The sequence below is a fragment of the Cupressus sempervirens genome, chromosome 2 (assembly GCF_028749045.1).
Source record: "Cupressus sempervirens isolate cs-2001-9-10 chromosome 2, ASM2874904v1, whole genome shotgun sequence".
NCBI lineage: Eukaryota > Viridiplantae > Streptophyta > Pinopsida > Cupressales > Cupressaceae > Cupressus > Cupressus sempervirens.
Window position 1 is genome coordinate 456,427,801 of NC_143119.1, and position 6,000 is coordinate 456,433,800.

The window sequence follows — 6,000 nt, forward strand, 5'->3', positions numbered from 1 at the left end:
ATGAATAATAATTTATCAATTAAAATGTAGAGATATTAATAATTAATTAAATTAAATTTAGTCTAATTAAGGTTAATTATTAGGACGTATTATAAGTTAAAGTTTTGAAATATGCAAATTGTTCATTCATTGGGAATGTCATTTTCAATAGAGTTTATATAAACAAAATATTAGATCATTGAGTCTAATGGTTTTGGGGGAGAAACTTTTATCTATCAAACAAATACATGGGTTAGGTAAAACATGAAATTTCTCCACCTGATATCTAAAATTGGAAAACGTAAACTGAAAACCTCCACATTTAATTCAAGTATGTAATTTAGCAAAACCAAAACGTGTGTTTGCATTGTGTATTCTTTATGCTACTATTTTGGGTTTTGAGTTGACTAGTGTTGACCAGTTATACGACGTCTACCAGAGGCTTGGGGGTTATGTGATTGTGATGTCATGATGATGTTTTAATCTCGATCTTTATAAATCCAACTATGGTTATGCGATGGAATGCTCTATGTATTGGTTATAATTACTGATTGTTATAGTTGAGATTCTTATGTATGAGACACTTGACTTAACCATTTTTGGTCATCGATTAGTTATCCTTGGTTATTATCTAGTTGCCATGATGGGACTGAAATGTGGATTTATTCTTGGTGATGTCATGTTGTGGCATGATTGACTCAACCATTTTAGAGTCTTCAATCAATATGATTGAGATATATTTTGGCTATTGAGAACCAATGGATACTTTTGATTATTAGTGATACTTCAGTTGCCAATAGAGATCTGTTGTGATCATGATTTTCTATGGATGCTTGCTCATGGAGATTTGATGCTTTTATGCATATTTGATGATTTTATTATGGATTATCTTTTGTGATTTTGAGATTTATGATTCCATGAGCTTAGGGTAGGATATCTGCATGTAGTGTCGAGAAGTGGCTTGCAATGGGGGTTAGGGCCCTAAGAGGCTGCCAGGTAACTCATTTTAAGTTGGATTAATAAGTGAAAACATTCACACCTAATACTAACTGAATGAACCTAAAAAGATAAGTGTTTTGGTTCTTGCCCATGCCTTGAGTGCTTGTATAGACTAGGATGGGAGTAGAGAGAATGTATGGTTGCGACCTTGCATTCCATAGTATGCCTCATTAGTATGAGAGGATACTAGTGGCCGCATGAGATCAATATGGACTCGTGGAGTTTAGCTAATTGCCAGGGTAACTTGTACGTGATAAATGTGATGACACTTTTCTGCTTGCATAGTAGGTTCCTACATGTTATTGTGTGCCTCTGGGATTAGATGTTAGTTTTTGTGCTTGGAACCTTTGAGTTAGCACACTTTTAGGATTCCTAGACTTATGGAAATTTGTGCTATGTGTTTTGGATAGCCTGTTTGGGACTTGAGATTATGTCCTCAGCATGGTGGGAGTGGACCACTTAGGTACCACGTGGTCGGGTGGTAGTGTATTTTCCACTCTTATCATTTGAGATTCATTGAGACATCATGGTTGATGCGTCCTTTGTGATGGTGGATATATATCCTTTCATTGATGATTAGAATATGTTAGATGATGTTATGTTATGCTTATATTTGCATGTTAGATTACTTTCTGCATATGATATAGTATATTATAGGAGTGACATTCTTACTATGATAATACTGATGATCTCTTTGGTGATTTGGAATGTTATGCACAAAGGGATGGCTAGGGCCCATGATGGTCTAATGATGTTATTAATGGTTGGGAGGAACGGTGCACTGAGTTTATTATGTTTGATCTTTATGATGGATGTATATATCTTCTATTATCATGTATCATGTGTATCATGTGATTATCTTTACTTTGATGTATCATGGATTAGAATAGGATGATGTACTTTATTCTACATATGTATATTCTTTTAAGCTTTTCATACCCTATGACATGTACAATGGATGATTGAGCAATTGAAATGTAATGTATAAACATTGGACTTATCATTATTATTTCATCTGGTTGTTGTACTAGATGGATTCATGTATGTTAGTTGATTTAGATGTAATTCAAAATTTAGGGATTCTTAAAGAATGTAACCAGTTGTGTATTTTATGTTTACTTTCAGATGGACATTGCTATTGCTTCCATTATGGTGCATAAGTTATATGTGGTATTTACTTTCATGTTAAAAAAAAAATGCTACCAAACTTAGTGAAATTCTAGGTTAATTCTTTGGATCCCTTGGCGGGGCATTACATTTGGTATCAGAGCCCGAGTTTCTACATTGGGAGCTCTGGGTATTTTGGAACAACTAGAACTTTGAACTATTAAGTGTATCTATTCAACTTGAAACTAGGTGAACTGAAACAAAACTTGAACTATTACTTGTATATTTTTCATGCTTCAACACTTAGTTTCAAAACTGAAAAATTTACTTAAACCTAAACATAGAATTGAACTTATTCTATTGCAAACACATGTCTTCTAACTATAATAGTACTTTTTACTATTGTAGGATGGTATCTAGGACTAGGTCTTCTATTAGAGGCCATGGTAGAGGCCGTGGTAGAGGTTGTGGTTGTGGCAGAGCTATCAATGTCCATGAGTCTTCCCATGAGGGATCTGCTCATGAAGAGAGCAGAGGAGAGCATGCTAGTAGGCAGCAGGAAGAGAGCTGTAGAGAGGACCAAGCTGAGTCTAAAGAGGTTGGTTTGAGACAGATGATGCAGACTATTCTAGAATGTCTACCTCCTGTTCAAGAACAGCCCAAAGCACATTAGACAGAACAAGAGCATAGACCCAGATCTAGGAGTCCTTGAAAGGATCATCAGAGGTCCATTGTGTCCACTCAAATGAAGGATCTTTCAAGATCCAAGGTCAAGCCTTTCAATGGGCAAGGTTCTAGTTATGTGGCCGAACAGTGGCTTATTTCCCTTGACAGGATTTTTGCCATGCAAGAATTTGACAGCAATGTTAAGGCAAGATTTACGATCACTAATTTAGAGAATTTTGGGGCCACTTGGTGGACGATTGAGGAGAAGAAGCTAGGAATTGATATGAGAAGTGTCACATGGGAACTATTTTAAGAGAGTTTTCATGAATGATTCCTACCAAAGGAATGGAAACAACAAAGGGCAGATGAATTTCATAATCTCAGACAATATTGTTTGATTTAGGAGCTACAGATTCATTTATTTCACCATCTATAGTTTCTAAGTGTAAGCTGGATGCAGTGAAGCAAGATCATGGTCGGCAAGTGGAACTAGCCTTAGGCATTAAGGTCTCCACAGATTTTGTAGTTCATAAGTGTGGGCTTAGCTTAGGAATCTTTGATACTGCAGTGGATCTTCGAGCCATACCCCTTGGTTCCTATGATGTGGTTTTAGGCATGGACTTGCTTGGATCTCATAGAGCTAGTATAGATTGTAGGAAGAAGACTATTATGTGCCAAGATGACCAAGGGAATGATGTGAAGATAGTTGGGATACCAAGGCCTATATCTTTGCAGATGATTTCTGCTATGCAAATGAAGCAAAGTTTCCATAAGGGATGTCAAATATTTTCTGTTATGGTAAATGATCTTGATGAGGAAGATCCTATGAGGAAGACTTTAGATCACCCAATTTTACAGGAGTACGCAGATGTCTTTCCAAGTGAGGTTCCAAGCATGCCCCCAAACAGGGACATTGATTTTAGTATTGATCTGATTCCTGGAGCAGAGCCTATCTCTAAAGCTCCTTATCGCATGACTACTCAGGAATTGGGTGAGCTACATCTTCAGCTTGAGGAACTTTTGGCCAAAGGGAGCATTTGACCTAGTGTATCACCATGGGGAGCTCCAGCGCTCTTTGTGAAGAAGAAAGATAGTTCTTTTTGCCTTTGTATAGATTACAAACAATTGAATAAGGTGACTATTAAGAACAGGTATCCCTTGCCTAGGATTGATGATTTATTTGATCAGATCAAGGGAGCTACAGTATTCTCCAAGATTGACCTTAAGTCAGGATACCACCAGCTTTGTATTAAGGAAGCAGACATTCACAAGACCACATTTCAAACTTGCTATGGGCATTATGAGTTCACAGTGGTACCTTTTGGGTTGACTAATGCTCCATCAGTTTTCATGAGTTTGATGAATGGTGTGTTCTGATCTTATCTGGACAGGTTTGTACTTGTGTTTCTTGATGACATATTGATATATTCTAAGACTCAGAAGGAGCATGAGGAACACCTGTGGTTGGTATTGCAGTGTTTGAGGGACAATCAGCTTTATGCCAATGCAGCTAAGTGTGAATTTTTCAAATCGAAGATTCAGTATTTAGGGCATGTCATTTTAGGTGATGGTATTTCAGTGGATCCTACAAAGATTTAGGCAATAATAGATTGGCCTACACTGACTAATGTGTCAGAGATTCATAGTTTCATGGGTCTAGCTAGTTATTATCACATATTTTTCCAAAACTTCTCTAGGATAGCACATCCTATCACTTCTCTTTAGAGGAAAAGAAAGAAGTTCGTGTGGATAGAGAAATGTGAGGAAGTTTTTCAAAAGCTCAAGGAGCTTTTAACCAATGCACTAATTTTAGCCATACCTAATCCAGAAGGAGATTTCATGGTGTGTACAGATGCTTCTCTTGAAGGGATTGGGACAGTGTTGATGCAGAATGGATGGGTGATTGCGTATAAATCATGCAATCTCAAGGATCATGAGCTAAATACCCTATGCATGATCTTGAGTTAGCAGTAGTAGTTCATGCTTTGACAAGGTGGAGACATTTCTTGTTGGGGCACAGATTCAAGCTACATAGCGATCATCGTAGTCTTCAATACATTTTCACTCAGCCTAATTTGAATGCTCGCTAGAGGCGATGGATGGAGTTTCTATGCGAGTATGATTTTGAGGTTAAGTACATTCAAGGTAAGGAGAATGTGGTGGTGGATGCTTGAGTCACAGGAGACATGTGGTATCATCGATGACTCTTAGTGTGAACTTGAGGAGTCAGATTCTTTAGGTACTTCCTACATATTCTTGGTATTAGGAAGTGTGCAAAGAGATAGATTTAGGAAGACCTTTGGAAGGTAGGTTTGCAAGTTACGTTTGAGAATCAGATGGTCTTTTAAGACATTTGGGAAGGATTTATGTGCCATTATTGGATGAGCTTCACACCTTGATTCTAGCAGAAGCCCATCATAAACCTTACTCAGCACATCTAGGTGTCAAGAAGATGCACACTAATTTGAGACATTTGTTCTTTTGGTCTAGGATGAAGCAAGATATTGCTGATTTTGTGGCTAGGTGCCTTGAGTGTCAAAGAGTGAAGGCAGAACATCAGCACCCAGCTGGACTTTTGCAGCCAAATCCCATTCCTTCTTGGAAGTGGGATATCATCTCCATGGACTTTATAGTAGGATTACCTATGATTGTTCGACGTCATGATGCTATCATGGTCACCATTGATTGATTGACTAAGGTGGCACATTTTTCATCGATCAGGTCTTCCTACACAGTAGCTTCTATAGCTAATGTCTTCATGCGTGACATTGTGAGATTACATGGTATTCCTAGAAAGATCATTTCTAACAGGGATCTTGTATTCACATCTGCATTATGGACATCGCTATAGCATGAGCTTGGAGTGCAATTAAACTTTAGTTTGGCATATCATCCAGAGACTGATGGTTAGACAGAGAGGGTGAATCAAATTTTGGAGGATATGTTATGGATGTATGTGATGGATGGACAAACACATTGGGAGGATTATCTCTACCTAGTGGAGTTTGCTTACAACAATAGGTATCATAGTTCTATTGGCATGGCACCATTTTAGGCATTATATGGATGTCCTTGTCATACACTATTGAGTTGGAACAGCCTTGAGGATCGCATCCTATTGGGTCTTGAGATGCTTCATGATATGGAGCAATAGGTAGTGCAGATCCATGAGCACTTGACTATGGCACAGGATAGGCAGAAGAAGTATGTTGATGCTCATAGGATTGATAAGTAGTTTGCTATGGGTGA